Source organism: Protopterus annectens, chromosome 13.part0 (assembly GCF_019279795.1).
Source record: "Protopterus annectens isolate FY-2018-M chromosome 13.part0, PAN1.0, whole genome shotgun sequence".
NCBI lineage: Eukaryota > Metazoa > Chordata > Ceratodontiformes > Protopteridae > Protopterus > Protopterus annectens.
The window spans coordinates 1362303146-1362322340 of NC_056747.1; positions in this window are offsets into that span (position 1 = coordinate 1362303146).

Sequence of the window (19195 nt, forward strand, 5' to 3'; positions counted from 1 at the left end):
GATTCATGCAGTCTTTTCTGAGTCAAAGGTCTTCAATGTCTTCCAGTGCGCATGACCTACAGCCAGAGTCTGATGCATTGGCAACATGCTCTACCAGTGGATTCATGCAGTCTTTTCTGAGTCAAAGGTCTTCAATGCCTTCCAGTGCGCATGACCTACAGCCAGAGTCTGATGCATTGGCAACATGCTCTACCAGTGGATTCATGCAGTCTTTTCTGAGTCAAAGGTCTTCAATGTCTTCCAGTGCATGTGATCTACAGCCAGAGTCTGATGCATTGGCAACATGCTCTACTAGTGGATTCATGCAGACTTTTCTGTGTCTAAGGTCTTCAATGTCTTCCAGTGCACATGACCTACAGCCAGAGTCTGATGCATTGGCAACATGCTCTACCAGTGGATTCATGCAGTCTTTTCTGAGTCAAAGGTCTTCAATGTCTTCCAGTGCACATGACCTAGAGCCAGAGTCTGATGCATTGGCAACATGCTCTACCAGTGGATTCATGCAGTCTTTTCTGAGTCAAAGGTCTTCAATGTCTTCCAGTGCGCATGACCTACAGCCAGAGTCTGATGCATTGGCAACATGCTCTACCAGTGGATTCATGCAGTCTTTTCTGAGTCAAAGGTCTTCAATGTCTTCCAGTGCATGTGACCTACAGCCAGAGTCTGATGCATTGGCAACATGCTCTATCAGTGTATTCATGCACTCTTTTTTGAGTCAAAGGTCTTCAATGTCTTCCAGTGCGCATGACCTACAGCCAGAGTCTGATGCATTGGCAACATGCTCTACCAGTGGATTCATGCAGTCTTTTCTGAGTCAAAGGTCTTCAATGTCTTCCAGTGCGCATGACCTACAGCCAGAGTCTGATGCATTGGCAACATGCTCTACCAGTGGATTCATGCAGTCTTTTCTGAGTCAAAGGACTTCAAAGTCTTCCAGTGCATGACCTACAGCCAGAGTCTGATGCATTGGCAACATGCTCTACCAGTGGATTCATGCAGTCTTTTCTGAGTCAAAGGTCTTCAATGTCTTCCAGTGCGCATGACCTACAGCCATAGTCTGATGCATTTGGCAACATGCTCTACCAGTGGTTTCATGCAGTCTTTTCTGAGACAGAGGTCTTTAATGTCTTCCAGTGCGCATGACCTACAGCCAGAGTCTGATGCATTGGCAACATGCTCTACCAGTGGATTCATGCAGTCTTTTCTGAGTCAAAGGTCTTCAATGTCTTCCAGTGCATGTGATCTACAGCCAGAGTCTGATGCATTTGGCAACATGCTCTACCAGTGGTTTCATGCAGTCTTTTCTGAGTCAAAGGTCTTCAATGTCTTCCAGCGCGCATGACCTACAGCCAGAGTCTGATGCATTGGCAACATGCTCTACCAGTGGATTCATGCAGTCTTTTCTGAGTCAAAGGTCTTCAATGCCTTCCAGTGCATGACCTACAGCCAGAGTCTTATGCATTGGCAACATGCTCTACCAGTGGATTCATGCAGTCTTTTCTGAGTCAAAGGTCTTCAATGCCTTCCAGTGCGCATGACCTACAGCCAGAGTCTGATGCATTGGCAACATGCTCTACCAGTGGATTCATGCAGTCTTTTCTGAGTCAAAGGTCTTCAATGTCTTCCAGTGCGCATGACCTACAGCCAGAGTCTGATGCATTGGCAACATGCTCTACCAGTGGATTCATGCAGTCTTTTCTGAGTCAAAGGTCTTCAAAGTCTTCCAGTGCATGTGATCTACAGCCAGAGTCTGATGCATTGTCAACATGCTCTACCAGTGGATTCATGCAGTCTTTTCTGAGTCAAAGGTCTTCAATGTCTTCCAGTGCACATGAACTACAGCCAGAGTCTGATGCATTGGCAACATGCTCTACCAGTGGATTCATGCAGTCTTTTCTGAGTCAAAGGTCTTCAATGTCTTCCAGTGCTTGTGATCTACAGCCAGAGTCTGATGCATTGGCAACATGCTCTACCAGTGGATTCATGCAGTCTTTTCTGAGTCAAAGGTCTTCAATGCCTTCCAGTGCACATGACCTACAGCCAGAGTCTGATGCATTGGCAACATGCTCTACCAGTGGATTCATGAAGTCTTTTCCGAGTCAAAGGTCTTCAATGTCTTCCAGTGCGCATGACCTACAGCCAGAGTCTGATGCATTGGCAACATGCTCTACCAGTGGATTCATGCAGTCTTTTCTGAGTCAAAGGTCTTCAATGTCTTCCAGTGTGCATGACCTACAGCCAGAGTCTGATGCATTGGCAACATGCTCTACCAGTGGATTCATGCAGTCTTTTCTGAGTCAAAGGTCTTCAAAGTCTTCCAGTGCATGTGATCTACAGCCAGAGTCTGATGCATTGGCAAAATGCTCTACCAATGGATTCATGCAGTCTTGTCAGAGTCAAAGGTCTTCAATGCCTTCCAGTGCATGTGATCTACAGCCAGAGTCTGATGCATTGGCAACATGCTCTACCAGTGGATTCATGCAGTCTTTTCTGAGTCAAAGGTCTTCAATGTCTTCCAGTGTGCATGACCTACAGCCAGAGTCTGATGCATTGGCAACATGCTCTACCAGTGGATTCATGCAGTCTTTTCTGAGTCAAAGGTCTTCAATGTCTTCCAGTGCGCATGACCTACAGCCAGAGTCTGATGCATTGGCAACATGCTCTACCAGTGGATTCATGCAGTCTTTTCTGAGTCAAAGGTCTTCAATGTCTTCCAGTGCGCATGACCTACAGCCAGAGTCTGATGCATTGGCAACATGCTCTACCAGTGGATTCATGCAGTCTTTTCTGAGTCAAAGGTCTTCAATGTCTTCCAGTGTGCATGACCTACAGCCAGAGTCTGATGCATTGGCAACATGCTCTACCAGTGGATTCATGCAGTCTTTTCTGAGTCAAAGGTCTTCAATGTCTTCCAGTGCATGTGATCTACAGCCAGAGTCTGATGCATTGGCAACATGCTCTACCAGTGGATTCATGCAGTCTTTTCTGAGTCAAAGGTCTTCAATGTCTTCCAGTGTGCATGACTTACAGCCAGAAACTGCTGCATTGGCAACATGCTCTACCAGTGGATTCATGCAGTCTTTTCTGAGTAAAAGGTCTTCAATGCCTTCCAGTGCACATGACCTACAGCCAGAGTCTGATGCATTGGCAAGATGCTCTACCAGTGGATTCATGCAGTCTTTTCTGAGTAAAAGGTCTTCAATGTCTTCAAGTGCACGTGATCTACAGCCAGAGTCTGATGCATTGGCAACATGCTCTACCAGTGGATTCATGCAGTCTTTTCTGAGTCAAAGGTCTTCAATGTCTTCCAGTGCGCATGACCTACAGCCAGAGTCTGATGCATTGGCAACATGCTCTACCAGTGGATTCATGCAGTCTTTTCTGAGTCAAAGGTCTTCAATGTCTTCCAGTGCGCATGACCTACAGCCAGAGTCTGATGCATTGGCAACATGCTCTACCAGTGGATTCATGCAGTCTTTTCTGAGTCAAAGGTCTTCAATGCCTTCCAGTGCACATGACCTACAGCCAGAGTCTGATGCATTGGCAACATGCTCTACCAGTGGATTCATGCAGTCTTTTCTGAGTCAAAGGTCTTCAATGTCTTCCAGTGCGCATGACCTACAGCCAGAGTCTGATGCATTGGCAACATGCTCTACCAGTGGATTCATGCAGTCTTTTCTGAGTCAAAGGTCTTCAATGTCTTCCAGTGCATGATCTACAGCCAGAATCTGTTGCACTGGCAACATGCTCTACCAGTGGATTCATGCAGTCTTTTCTGAGTCAAAGATCTTCAATGTCTTCCAGTGCGCATGACCTACAGCCAGAGTCTGATGCATTGGCAACATGCTCTACCAGTGGATTCATGCAGTCTTTTCTGAGTCAAAGGTCTTCAATGTCTTCCAGTGCGCATGACCTACAGCCAGAGTCTGATGCATTGGCAACATGCTCTACCAGTGGATTCATGCAGTCTTTTCTGAGTCAAAGGTCTTCAATGCCTTCCAGTGCACATGACCTACAGCCAGAGTCTGATGCATTGGCAAGATGCTCTACCAGTGGATTCATGCAGTCTTTTCTGAGTAAAAGGTCTTCAATGTCTTCAAGTGCACATGATCTACAGCCAGAGTCTGATCCATTGGCAACATGCTCTACCAATGGATTCATGCAGTCTTTTCAGAGTCAAAGGTCTTCAATGTCTTCCAGTGCATGCGATCTACAGCCAGAGTCTTATGCATTGGCAACATGCTCTACCAGTGGATTCATGCAGTCTTTTCTGAGTCAAAGGTCTTCAATGTCTTCCAGTGCATGTGATCTACAGCCAGAGTCTGATGCATTGGCAACATGCTCTACCAGTGGATTCATGCAGTCTTTTCTGAGTCAAAGGTCTTCAATGTCTTCCAGTGCGCATGACCTACAGCCAGAGTCTGATGCATTGGCAACATGCTCTACCAGTGGATTCATGCAGTCTTTTCTGAGTCAAAGGTCTTCAATGTCTTCCAGTGCTTGTGATCTACAGCCAGAATCTGATGCACTGGCAACATGCTCTACCAATGGATTCATGCAGTCTTTTTTGAGTCAAAGGTCTTTAATGTCTTCCAGTGCCCATGACCTACAGCCCGCGTCTGATACATTGGCAGCATGCCTGAACAGTGGGATTCATGCAGTCTTTTCAGAGTCAAAGGTCTTCAATGACTTCCAGTGCGCATGACCTACAGCCAGAGTCTGATGCATTGGCAACATGCTCTACCAGTGGACTCATGCAGTCTTTTCTGAGTCAAAGGTCTTCAATGTCTTCCAGTGCATGTGATCTACAGCCAGAGACTGATGAATTGGCAAGATGCTCTACCAATGGATTCATGCAGTCTTTTCTGAGTCAAAGGTCTTCAATGTCTTCCAGTGCGCATGACCTACAGCCAGAGTCTGATGCATTGGCAACATGCTCTACCAGTGGATTCATGCAGTCTTTTCTGAGTCAATGGGCTTCAATGCCTTCCAGTGCATGACCTACAGCCAGAGTCTGATGCATTGGCAACATGCTCTACCAGTGGATTCATGCAGTCTTTTCTGAGTCAAAGGTCTTCAATGTCTTCCAGTGCACATGACCTACAGCCAGAGTCTTATGCATTGGCAACATGCTCTTCCAGTGGATTCATGCAGTCTTTTCGGAGTCAAAGATCTTCAATGTCTTCCAGTGTGCATGACCAACAGCCAGAGTCTGATGCATTGGCAACATGCTCTACCAGTGGATTCATGCAGTCTTTTCTGAGTCAAAGGTCTTCAATGTCTTCCAGGGTGCATGACCTACAGACAGAGTCTGATGCATTGGCAACATGCTCTACCAGTGAATTCATGCAGTCTTTTCTGAGTCAAAGGTCTTCAATACCTTCCAGTGCACATGACCTACAGCCAGAGTCTGATGCATTGGCAAGATCCTCTACCAGTGGATTCATGCAGTCTTTTCTGAGTCAAAAGTCTTCAATGCCTTCCAGTGCGCATAACCTACAGCCAGAGTCTGATGCATTGGCAACATGCTCTACCAGTGGATTCATGCAGTCTTTTCTGAGTCAAAGGTCTTCAATGCCTTCCAGTGCGCATGACCTACAGCCAGAGTCTGATGCATTGGCAACATGCTCTACCAGTGGATTCATGCAGTCTTTTCTGAGTCAAAGGTCTTCAATGCCTTCCAGTGCGCATGACCTACAGCCAGAGTCTGATGCATTGGCAACATGCTCTACCAGTGGATTCATGCAGTCTTTTCTGAGTCAAAGGTCTTCAATGTCTTCCAGTGCGCATGACCTACAGCCAGAGTCTGATGCATTGGCAACATGCTCTACCAGTGGATTCATGCAGTCTTTTCTGAGTCAAAGGTCTTCAATGTCTTCCAGTGCACATGACCTACAGCCAGAGTCTGATGCATTGGCAACATGCTCTACCAGTGGATTCATGCAGTCTTTTCTGAGTCAAAGGTCTTTAATGTCTTCCAGTGTGCATGACCTACAGCCAGAGTCTGATGCATTGGCAACATGCTCTACCAGTGGATTCATGCAGTCTTTTCTGAGTCAAAGGTCTTCAATGTCTTCAAGGGTGCCTGAACTACAGCCAGAGTCTGATGCATTGGCAACATGCTCTACCAGTGGAATCATGCAGTCTTTTCTGAGTCAAAGGTCTTCAATGCCTTCCAGTGTGCATGACCTACAGCCAGAGTCTGATGCATTGGCAACATGCTCTACCAGTGGACTCATGCAGTCTTTTCTGAGTCAAAGGTCTTCAATGTCTTCCAGTGCATGTGATCTACAGCCAGAGTCTGATGCATTGGCAACATGCTCTACCAGTGGATTCATGCAGTCTTTTCTGAGTCAAAGGTCTTCAATGTCTTCCAGTGCACATGACCTACAGCCAGAGTCTTATGCATTGGCAACATGCTCTACCAGTGGATTCATGCAGTCTTTTCAGAGTCAAAGGTCTTCAATGCCTTCCAGTGCACATGACCTACAGCCAGAGTCTGATGCATTGGCAACATGCTCTACCAGTGGATTCATGCAGTCTTTTCTGAGTCAAAAGTCTTCAATGTCTACCAGTGCTTGTGACCTACAGGGAGAATCTGATGCACTGGCAACATGCTCTACCAATGGATTCATGCAGTCTTTTTTGAGTCAAAGGTCTTCAATGTCTTCCAGTGCGCATGACCTACAGCCAGAGTCTGATGCATTGGCAACATGCTCTACCAGTGGATTCATGCAGTCTTTTCTGAGTCAAAGGTCTTCAATGTCTTCCAGTGTGCATGACCTACAGCCAGAGTCTGATGCATTGGCAACATGCTCTACCAGTGGATTCATGCAGTCTTTTCTGAGTCAAAGGTCTTCAATGTCTTCCAGTGCATGTGATCTACAGCCAGAGTCTGATGCATTGGCAACATGCTCTACCAGTGGACTCATACAGTCTTCTCTGAGTCAAAGGTCTTCAATGTCTTCCAGTGCATGTGATCTACAGCCAGAGTCTGAGGCAGTGTCAACATGCTCTACCAGTGGACTCATGCAGTCTTTTCTGAGTCAAAGGTCTTCAATGTCTTCCAGTGCATGTGATCTACAGCCAGAGTCTGATGCATTGGCAACATGCTCTACCAGTGGATTCATGCAGTCTTTTCTGAGTCAAAGGTCTTCAATGTCTTCCAGTGTGCATGACCTACAGCCAGAGTCTGATGCATTGGCAACATGCTCTACCAGTGGATTCATGCAGTCTTTTCTGAGTCAAAGGTCTTCAATTTCTTCCAGTGCACATGACCTACAGCCAGAGTCTGATGCATTGGCAACATGCTCTACCAGTGGATTCATGCAGTCTTTTCTGAGTCAAAGGTCTTCAATGTCTTCCAGTGCGCATGACCTACAGCCAGAGTCTGATGCATTGGCAACATGCTCTACCAGTGGATTCATGCAGTCTTTTCTGAGTCAAAGGTCTTCAATGTCTTCCAGTGCATGTGATCTACAGCCAGAGTCTGATGCACTGGCAACATGCTCTACCAATGGATTCATGCAGTCTTCTCGGAGTCAAAGGTCTTCAATGTCTTCCAGTGCATGTGATCTACAGCCAGAGTTTGATGCATTGGCAATATGCTCTACCTGTGGGATTCATGCAACCTTTTCAGAGTCAAAGGTCTTCAATGTCTTCCAGTGCGCATGACCTACAGCCAGAGTCTGATGCATTGGCAACATGCTCTACCAGTGGATTCATGCAGTCTTTTCTGAGTCAAAGGTCTTCAATGCCTTCCAGTGCGCATGACCTACAGCCAGAGTCTGATGCATTGGCAACATGCTCTACCAGTGGATTCATGCAGTCTTTTCTGAGTCAAAGGTCTTCAATGTCTTCCAGTGCATGTGATCTACAGCCAGAGTCTGATGCATTGGCAACATGCTCTACCAGTGGAATCATGCAGTCTTTTCTGAGTCAAAGGTCTTCAATGTCTTCCAGTGCATGTGATCTACAGCCAGAGACTGATGCATTGGCAAGATGCTCTACCAATGGATTCATGCAGTCTTTTCTGAGTCAAAGGTCTTCAATGTCTTCCAGTGTGCATGACGTACAGTGAGAGGCTGGTGCATTGGCAACATGCTCTTCCAGTGGATTCATGCAGTCTTTTCTGAGTCAAAGGTCTTCAATGTCATCCAGTGCGCATGACCTACAGCCAGAGTCTTATGCATTGGCAACATGCTCTACCAGTGGATTCATGCAGTCTTTTCGGAGTCAAAGGTCTTCAATGTCTTCCAGTGCACATGACCTACAGCCAGAGTCTGATGCATTGGCAACATGCTCTACCAGTGGATTCATGCAGTCTTTTCTGAGTCAAAGGTCTTCAATGCCTTCCAGTGTGCATGACCTACAGCCAGAGTCTGATGCATTGGCAACATGCTCTACCAGTGGATTCATGCAGTCTTTTCTGAGTCAAAGGTCTTCAATGTCTTCCAGTGTGCATGACCTACAGCCAGAGTCTGTTGCATTGGCAACATGCTCTACCAGTGGATTCATGCAGTCTTTTCTGAGTCAAAGGTCTTCAATGTCTTCCAGTGCGCATGACCTACAGCCAGAGTCTGATGCATTGGCAACATGCTCTACCAGTGGATTCATGCAGTCTTTTCTGAGTCAAAGGTCTTCAATGTCTTCCAGTGCATGTGACCTACAGCCAGAGTCTGATGCATTGGCAACATGCTCTACAAGTGGATTCATGCAGTCTTTTCTGAGTCAAAGGTCTTCAATGTCTTCCAGTGTGCATGACCTACAGCCAAAGTCTGATGCAATGGCAACCAGCTCTACCAGTGGATTCATGCAGTCTTTTCTGAGTCAAAGGTCTTCAATGCCTTCCAGTGCGCATGACCTACAGCCAGAGTCTGATGCATTGGCAACATGCTCTACCAGTGGAATCATGCAGTCTTTTCTGAGTCAAAGGTCTTCAATGTCTTCCAGTGCATGTGATCTACAGCCAGAGACTGATGAATTGGCAAGATGCTCTACCAATGGATTCATGCAGTCTTTTCTGAGTCAAAGGTCTTCAATGTCTTCCAGTGCACATGACCTACAGCCAGAGTCTTATGCATTGGAAACATGCTCTTCCAGTGGATTCATGCAGTCTTTTCGGAGTCAAAGGTCTTCAATGTATGACATACAGCCAGAGACTGATGCATTGGCAACATGCTCTACCAGTGGATTCTTGCAGTCTTTTCTGAGTCAAAGGTCTTCAATGTCTTCCAGTGCACAGGAACTACAGCCAGAGTCTGATGCATTGGCAACATGCTCTACCAGTGGAATCATGCAGTCTTTTCTGATTTAATGGGCTTCAATGCCTTCCAGTGCACATGACCTACAGCCAGAGTCTGATGCATTGGCAACATGCTCTACCAGTGGATTCATGCAGTCTTTTCTGAGTCAAAGGTCTTCAATGTCTTCCAGTGCGCATGACCTACAGCCAGAGTCTGATGCATTGGCAACATGCTCTACCAGTGGATTCATGCAGTCTTTTCTGAGTCAAAGGTCTTCAATGTCTTCCAGTGCATGTGATCTACAGCCAGAGTCTGATGCATTGGCAAGATGCTCTACCAGTGGATTCATGCAGTCTTTTCTGAGTAAAAGGTCTTCAATGTCTTCAAGTGCATGTGATCTACTGCCAGAGTCTGATGCATTGGCAACATGCTCTACCAGTGGACTCATGCAGTCTTTTCTGAGTCAAAGGTCTTCAATGTCTTCCAGTGCATGTGATCTACAGCCAGAGTCTGATGCATTGGCAACATGCTCTACCAGTGGATTCATGCAGTCTTTTCTGAGTCAAAGGTCTTCAATGTCTTCCAGTGTGCATGACCTACAGCCAGAGTCTGATGCATTGGCAACATGCTCTACCAGTGGATTCATGCAGTCTTTTCTGAGTCAAAGGTCTTCAATGTCTTCCAGTGCACATGACCTACAGCCAGAGTCTGATGCATTGGCAACATGCTCTACCAGTGGATTCATGCAGTCTTTTCTGAGTCAAAGGTCTTCAATGTCTTCCAGTGCGCATGACCTACAGCCAGAGTCTGATGCATTGGCAACATGCTCTACCAGTGGATTCATGCAGTCTTTTCTGAGTCAAAGGTCTTCAATGCCTTCCAGTGCGCATGACCTACAGCCAGAGTCTGATGCATTGGCAACATGCTCTACCAGTGGATTCATGCAGTCTTTTCTGAGTCAAAGGTCTTCAATGTCTTCCAGTGCACATGACCTACAGCCAGAGTCTGATGCATTGGCAACATGCTCTACCAGTGGATTCATGCAGTCTTTTCTGAGTCAAAGGTCTTCAATGTCTTCCAGTGCGCATGACCTACAGCCAGAGTCTGATGCATTGGCAACATGCTCTACCAGTGGATTCATGCAGTCTTTTCTGAGTCAAAGGTCTTCAATGTCTTCCAGTGCATGTGATCTACAGCCAGAGTCTGATGCATTGGCAACATGCTCTACCAGTGGATTCATGCAGTCTTTTCTGAGTCAAAGGGCTTCAATGTCTTCCAGTGTGCATGACCTACAGCCAGAATCTGATGCATTGGCAACATGCTCTACCAGTGGAATCATGCAGTCTTTTCTGAGTCAAAGGTCTTCAATGTCTTCCAGTGCATGTGATCTACAGCCAGAGTCTGATGCATTGGCAACATGCCCTACCAGTGGAATCATGCAGTCTTTTCTGAGTCAAAGGTCTTCAATGTCTTCCAGTGCATGATCTACAGCCAGAAACGGATGCATTGGCAAGATGCTCTACCAATGGATTCATGCAGTCTTTTCTGAGTCAAAGGTCTTCAATGTCTTCCAGTGCGCATGACCTACAGCCAGAGTCTTATGCATTGGCAACATGCTCTACCAGTGGATTCATGCAGTCTTTTCTGAGTCAAAGGTCTTCAATGTCTTCCAGTGCATGACATACAGCCAGAGTCTGATGCATTGGCAACATGCTCTACCAGTAGATTCATGCAGTCTTTTCTGAGTCAAAGGTCTTCAATGTCTTCCAGTGCGCATGACCTACAGCCAGAGTCTGATGCATTGGCAACATGCTCTACCAGTGGATTCATGCAGTCTTTTCTGAGTCAAAGGTCTTCAATGGCTTCCAGTGCACATGACCTACAGCCAGAGTCTGATGCATTGGCAACATGCTCTACCAGTGGAATCATGCAGTCTTTTCTAAGTCAAAGGTCTTCAATGTCTTCCAGTGCATGTGATCTACAGCCAGAGACTGATGCATTGGCACGATGCTCTACCAATGGATTCATGCAGTCTTTTCTGAGTCAAAGGTCTTCAATGTCTTCCAGTGCATGGATCTACAGCCAGAATCTGTTGCATTGGCAACATGCTCTACCAGTGGATTCATGCAGTCTTTTTGAGTCAAAGGTTTTCAATGTCATCCAGTGCGCATGACCTACAGCCAGAGTCTGATGCATTGGCAACATGCTCTACCAGTGGATTCATGCAGTCTTTTCTGAGTCAAAAGTCTTCAATGTCTTCCAGTGCGCATGACCTACAGCCAAAGTCTGATGCATTGGCAACATGCTCTACCAGTGGATTCATGCAGTCTTTTCTGAGTCAAAGGTGTTCAATGTCTTCCAGTGTGCATGACTTACAGCCAGAAACTGCTGCATTGGCAACATGCTCTACCAGTGGATTCATGCAGTCTTTTCTGAGTCAAAGGTCTTCAATGCCTTCCAGTGCATAACCTACAGCCAAACTCTGATGCATTCGCAAAATACTCTACCAGTGGATTCATGCAGCCTTTTCTGAGTCAAAGGTCTTCAAATCCTTCCAATGGGCATGACCTACAGCTAGAGTCTTATGTATTGGCAACAGGCTCTACCAGTGGATTCATGCAGTCTTTTTGGAGTCAAAGTTCTTCAATGCCTTCCAGTGCATGTGATCTACTGCCAGAGTCTGATGCATTGGCAACATGCTCTACCAGTGGATTCATGCAGTCTTTTCTGAGTCAAAGGTCTTCAATGTCTTCCAGTGCGCATGACCTACAGCCAGAGTCTTATGCATTGGCAACATGCTCTACCAGTGGATTCATGCAGTCTTTTCGCAGTCAAAGGTCTTCAATGTCTTCCAGTGCATGTGACCTACAGCCAGAGTCTGATGCATTGTCAACATGCTCTACCAGTGGATTCATGCAGTCTTTTCTGAGTCAAAGGTCTTCAATGTCTTCCAGTGCACATGACCTACAGCCAGAGTCTGATGCATTGGCAACATGCTCTACCAGTGGACTCATGCAGTCTTTTCTGAGTCTAAGGTCTTCAATGCCTTCCATTGCTCATGACCTAAAGTCAGAGTCTGATGCATTGGCAACATGCTCTACCAATGGATTCATGCAGTCTTTTCAGAGTCAAAGGTCTTCAATGTCTTCCAGTGCGCATGACCTACAGCCAGAGTCTGATGCATTGGCAACATGCTCTACCAGTGGATTCATGCAGTCTTTTCTGAGTCAAAGGTCTTCAATGTCTTCCAGTGCATGATCTACAGCCAGAGTCTGATGCATTGTCAACATGCTCTACCAGTGGATTCATGCAGTCTTTTCTGAGTCAAAGGTCTTCAATGTCTTCCAGTGCACATGACCTACAGCCAGAGTCTGATGCATTGGCAACATGCTCTATCAGTGTATTCATGCACTCTTTTTTGAGTCAAAGGTCTTCAATGCCTTCCAGTGCGCATGACCTACAGCCAGAGTCTTATGCATTGGCAACATGCTCTACCAGTGGATTCATGCAGTCTTTTCTGAGTCAAAGGTCTTCAATGCCTTCCAGTGTGCATAACCTACAGCCAGAGTCTGATGCACTGGCAAGATGCTCTACAAGTGGATTCATGCAGCCTTTTCTGAGTCAAATGTCTTCAAATCCTTCCAGTGGGCATGAACTACAGCCAGATTCTGATGCATTGGCAACATGCTCTACCAGTGGACTCATGCAGTCTTTTCAGAGTCAAAGGTCTTCAATGCCTTCCAGTGCACATGACCTACAGCCAGAGTCTGATGCATTGGCAACATGCTCTACCAGTGGATTCATGCAGTCTTTTCTGAGTCAAAGGTCTTCAATGTCTACCAGTGCATGTGATCTACAGCCAGAGTCTGATGCATTGGCAATATGCTCTACCAATGGATTCATGCAGTCTTTTCAGAGTCAAAGGTATTCAATATCTTCCAGTGAACATGACCTACAGCCAGAGTCTGATGCATTGGCAACATGCTCTACCAGTGGATTCATGCAGTCTTTTCTGAGTCAAAGGTCTTCAATGCCTTCCAGTGTGCATGACCTACAGCCAGAGTCTGATGCAGTGGCAACATGCTCTACCAGTGGACTCATGCAGTCTTTTCTGAGTCAAAGGTCTTCAATGTCTTCCAGTGCACATGACCTACAGCCAGAGTCTGATGCATTGGCAACATGCTCTACCAGTGGATTCATGCAGTCTTTTCTGAGTCAAAGGTCTTCAATGTCTTCCAGTGTGCATGACCTACAGCCAGAGTCTGATGCATTGGCAACATGCTCTACCAGTGGATTCATGCAGTCTTTTCTGAGTCAAAGGTCTTCAATGTCTTCCAGTGCTTGTGAGGTACAGCCAGAGTCTGATGCATTGGCAACATGCTCTACCAGTGGATTCATGCAGTCTTTTCTGAGTCAAAGGTCTTTAATGTCTTCCAGTGTGCATGACCTACAGCCAGAGTCTGATGCATTGGCAACATGCTCTACCAGTGGATTCATGCAGTCTTTTCTGAGTCAAAGGTCTTCAATGCCTTCCAGTGCGCATGACCTACAGCCAGAGTCTGATGCATTGGCAACATGCTCTACCAGTGGACTCATGCAGTCTTTTCTGAGTCAAAGGTCTTCAATGTCTTCCAGTGCATGTGATCTACAGCCAGAGTCTGATGCATTGGCAACATGCTCTACCAGTGGACTCATGCAGTCTTTTCTGAGTCAAAGGTCTTCAATGTCTTCCAGTGCATGTGATCTACAGCCAGAGTCTGATGCATTGGCAACATGCTCTACCAATGGATTCATGCAGTCTTTTCTGAGTCAAAGGTCTTCAATGTCTTCCAGTGCACATGACCTACAGCCAGAGTCTGATGCATTGGCAACATGCTCTACCAGTGGATTCATGCAGTCTTTTCTGAGTCAAAGGTCTTCAATGTCTTCCAGTGTGCATGACCTACAGCCAGAGTCTGATGCATTGGCAACATGCTCTACCAGTGGATTCATGCAGTCTTTTCTGAGTCAAAGGTCTTCAATGTCTTCCAGTGCGCATGACCTACAGCCAGAGTCTGATGCATTGGCAACATGCTCTACCAGTGGATTCATGCAGTCTTTTCTGAGTCAAAGGTCTTCAATGCCTTCCAGTGTGCATGACCTACAGCCAGAGTCTGATGCATTGGCAACATGCTCTACCAGTGGATTCATGCAGTCTTTTCTGAGTCAAAGGTCTTCAATGTCTTCCAGTGCATGTGATCTACAGCAAGAGTCTGAAGCATTGGCAAGATGCTCTACCAATGGATTCATGCAGTCTTTTCTGAGTCAAAGGTCTTCAAAGTCTTCCAGTGCATGTGATCTACAGCCAGAGTCTGATGCATTGGCAAAATGCTCTACCGGTGGGCTCATGCAGTCTTTTCTGAGTCAAAGGTCTTCAATGTCTTCCAGTGCATGTGATCTACAGCCAGAGTCTGATGCATTGGCAAGATGCTCTACCAGTGAATTCATGCAGTCTTTTCTGAGTCAAAGGTCTTCAATGTCTTCCAGTGCATGATCTACAGCCAGAGACTGATGAATTGGCAAGATGCTCTACCAATGGATTCATGCAGTCTTTTCTGAGTCAAAGGTCTTCAATATCTTCCAGTGCAAATGACCTACAGCCAGAGTCTGATGCATTGGCAACATGCTCTACCAGTGGACTCATGCAGTCTTTTCTGAGTCAAAGGTCTTCAATGTCTTCCAGTGCATGTGATCTACAGCCAGAGTCTGATGCATTGGCAAGATGCTCTACCAGTGAACTCATGCAGTCTTTTCTGAGTCAAAGGTCTTCAATGTCTTCCAGTGCATGTGATCTACAGCCAAAGTCTGATGCATTGGCATCATGTTCTACCAATGGATTAATGCAGTCTTTTCAGTGTCAAAGGTCTTCAATATCTTCCAGTGCAAATGACCTACAGCCAGAGTCTGATGCATTGGCAACATGCTCTACCAGTGGATTCATGCAGTCTTTTCTGAGTCAAAGGTCTTCAATGTCTTCCAGTGCGCATGACCTACAGCCAGAGTCTGATGCATTGGCAACATGCTCTACCAGTGGATTCATGCAGTCTTTTCTGAGTCAAAGGTCTTCAATGTCTTCCAGTGCACATGACCTACAGCCAGAGTCTGATGCATTGGCAACATGCTCTACCAGTGGATTCATGCAGTCTTTTCTGAGTCAAAGGTCTTCAATGCCTTCCAGTGCACATGACCTACAGCCAGAGTCTGATGCATTGGCAACATGCTCTACCAGTGGATTCATGCAGTCTTTTCTGAGTCAAAGGTCTTCAATGTCTTCCAGGGCGCATGACCTACAGCCAGAGTCTGATGCATTGGCAACATGCTCTACCAGTGGATTCATGCAGTCTTTTCTGAGTCAAAGGTCTTCAATGTCTTCCAGTGCATGTGATCTACAGCCAGAGTCTGATGCATTGGCAAGATGCTCTACCAATGGATTCATGCAATCTTTTCTGAGTCAAAGGTCTTCAATGTCTTCCAGTGCATGTGATCTACAGCCAGAGTCTGATGCATTGGCAACATGCTCTACCAGTGGATTCATGCAGTCTTTTCTGAGTCATGTCTTCCAGTGCGCATGACCTACAGCCAGAGTCTGATGCATTGGCAACATGCTCTACCAGTGGATTCATGCAGTCTTTTCTGAGTCAAAGGTCTTCAAAGTCTTCCAGTGCATGTGACCTACAGCCAGAGTCTGATGCATTGGCAACATGCTCTACCAGTGGATTCATGCAGTCTTTTCTGAGTCAAAGGTCTTCAATGTCTTCCAGTGTGCATGACCTACAGCCAGAGTCTGATGCATTGGCAACATGCTCTACCAGTGGATTCATGCAGTCTTTTCTGAGTCAAAGGTCTTCAATGTCTTCCAGTGTGCATGACCTACAGCCAGAGTCTGATGCATTGGCAACATGCTCTACCAGTGGATTCATGCAGTCTTTTCTGAGTCAAAGGTCTTCAATGCCTTCCAAAGCGCATGACCTACAGCCAGAGTCTTATGCATTGGCAACATGCTCTACCAGTGGATTCATGCAGTCTTTTCTGAGTCAAAGGTCTTCAATTTCTTCCAGTGCACATGACCTACAGCCAGAGTCTGATGCATTGGCAACATGCTCTACCAGTGGATTCATGCAGTCTTTTCTGAGTCAAAGGTCTTCAATGCCTTCCAGTGCATGACCTACAGCCAGAGTCTGATGCATTGGCAACATGCTCTACCAGTGGACTCATGCAGTCTTTTCTGAGTCAAAGGTCTTCAATGTCTTCCAGTGCATGTGATCTACAGCCAGAGACTGATGCATTGGCAAGATGCTCTACCAGTGGATTCATGCAGTCTTTTCTGAGTCAAAGGTCTTCAATGTCTTCCAGTGTGCATGACCTACAGCCAGAGTCTGATGCATTGGCAACATGCTCTACCAGTGGATTCATGCAGTCTTTTCTGAGTCAAAGGTCTTCAATGTCATCCAGTGCGCATGACCTACAGCCAGAGTCTTATGCATTGGCAACATGCTCTACCAGTGGATTCATGCAGTCTTTTCTGAGTCAAAGGGCTTTAATGTCTTCCAGGGTCATGAACTACAGCCAGAGTCTGATGCATTGGCAACATGCTCTACCAATGGATTCATGCAGTCTTTTCAGAGTCAAAGGTCTTCAATATCTTCCAGTGCACATGACCTACAGCCAGAGTCTGATGCATTGGCAACATGCTCTACCAGTGGACTCATGCAGTCTTTTCTGAGTCAAAGGTCTTCAATGTCTTCCAGTGCATGTGATCTACAGCCAGAGTCTGATGCATTGGCAACATGCTCTACCAGTGGATTCATGCAGTCTTTTCTGAGTCAAAGGTCTTCAATGTCTTCCAGTGCTCATGACCTACAGCCAGAGTCTGATGCATTGGCAACATGCTCTACCAGTGGATTCATGCAGTCTTTTCTGAGTCAAAGGTCTTCAATGTCTTCCAGTGTGCATGACCTACAGCCAGAGTCTGATGCATTGGCAACATGCTCTACCAGTGGATTCATGCAGTTTTTTCTGAGTCAAAGGTCTTCAATGTCTTCCAGTGCATGTGATCTACAGCCAGAGTCTGATGCATTGGCAACATGCTCTACCAGTGGACTCATGCAGTCTTTTCTGAGTCAAAGGTCTTCAATGTCTTCCAGTGCATGTGATCTACAGCCAGAGTCTGATGCATTGGCAACATGCTCTACCAGTGGATTCATGCAGTCTTTTCTGAGTCAAAGGTCTTCAATGTCTTCCAGTGTGCATGACCTACAGCCAGAGTCTGATGCATTGGCAACATGCTCTACCAGTGGATTCATGCAGTCTTTTCTGAGTCAAAGGTCTTCAATGTCTTCCAGTGCATGACCTACAGCCAGAGTCTGATGCATTGGCAACATGCTCTACCAGTGGATTCATGCAGTCTTTTCTGAGTCAAAGGTCTTCAATGCCTTCCAGTGTGCATGACCTACAGCCAGAGTCTGATGCATTGGCAACATGCTCTACCAGTGGATTCATGCAGTCTTTTCTGAGTCAAAGGTCTTCAATGCCTTCCAATGCGCATGACCTACAGCCAGAGTCTGATGCATTGGCAACATGCTCTACCAGTGGATTCATGCAGTCTTTTCTGAATCAAAGGTCTTCAATGCCTTCCAAAGGGCATGACCTACAGCCAGAGTCTGATGCATTGGCAACATGCTTTACTAGTGGATTCATGCAGGCTTTTCTGTATCTAAGGTCTTCAATGCCTTCCAGTGCACATGACCTAAAGTCAGAGTCTGATACAATGGCAACATACTCTACCAGTGGATTCTTGCAGTCTTTTCTGAGTCAAAGATCTTTAATATCTTCAAGGGTGCCTGAACTACAGCCAGAGTCTGATACAATGGCAACATGCTCTACCAGTGGATTCCTGCAGTCTTTTCTGAGTCAGCAGTCTTCAATGCCTTCCAAAGTGCATGACCTACTACCAGAGTCTCATGCATTGGCAACATGCTCTACCAATGGATTCTTGCAGTCTTTTCTGAGTCAAAGGTCTGTAATGTCTTCCAGTGCATGCGACCTACAGCCAGAGTCTGATGCATTGGCAACATGCTCTACCAGTGGACTCATGCAGTCTTTTCTGAGTCAAAGGTCTTCAATGTCTTCCAGTGCATGTGATCTACAGCCAGAGTCTGATGCATTGGCAACATGCTCTACCAGTGGATTCATGCAGTCTTTTCTGAGTCAAAGGTCTTCAATGTCTTCCAGTGCGCATGACCTACAGCCAGAGTCTGATGCATTGGCAACATGCTCTACCAGTGGATTCATGCAGTCTTTTCTGAGTCAAAGGTCTTCAATGTCTTCCAGTGTGCATGACCTACAGCCAGAGTCTGATGCATTGGCAACATGCTCTACCAGTGGATTCATGCAGTCTTTTCTGAGTCAAAGGTCTTCAATGCCTTCCAAAGTGCATGACCTACAGCCAGAGTCTGATGCATTGGCAACATGCTCTACCAGTGGATTCATGCAGTCTTTTCTGAGTCAAAGGTCTTCAATGCCTTCCAGTGCGCATGACCTACAGCCAGAGTCTGATGCATTGGCAACATGCTCTACCAGTGGATTCATGCAGTCTTTTCTGAGTCAAAGGTCTTCAATGCCTTCCAGTGCACATGACCTACAGCCAGAGTCTGATGCATTGGCAACATGCTCTACCAGTGGATTCATGCAGTCTTTTCTGAGTCAAAGGTCTTCAATGTCTTCCAGTGCATGTGATCTACAGCCAGAGTCTGATGCATTGGCAACATGCTCTACCAGTGGATTCATGCAGTCTTTTCTGAGTCAAAGGTCTTCAATGTCTTCCAGTGCACATGATCTATAGCCAGAGTCTGATGCATTGGCAACATGCTCTACCAGTGGAATCATGCAGTCTTTTCTGAGTCAAAGGTCTT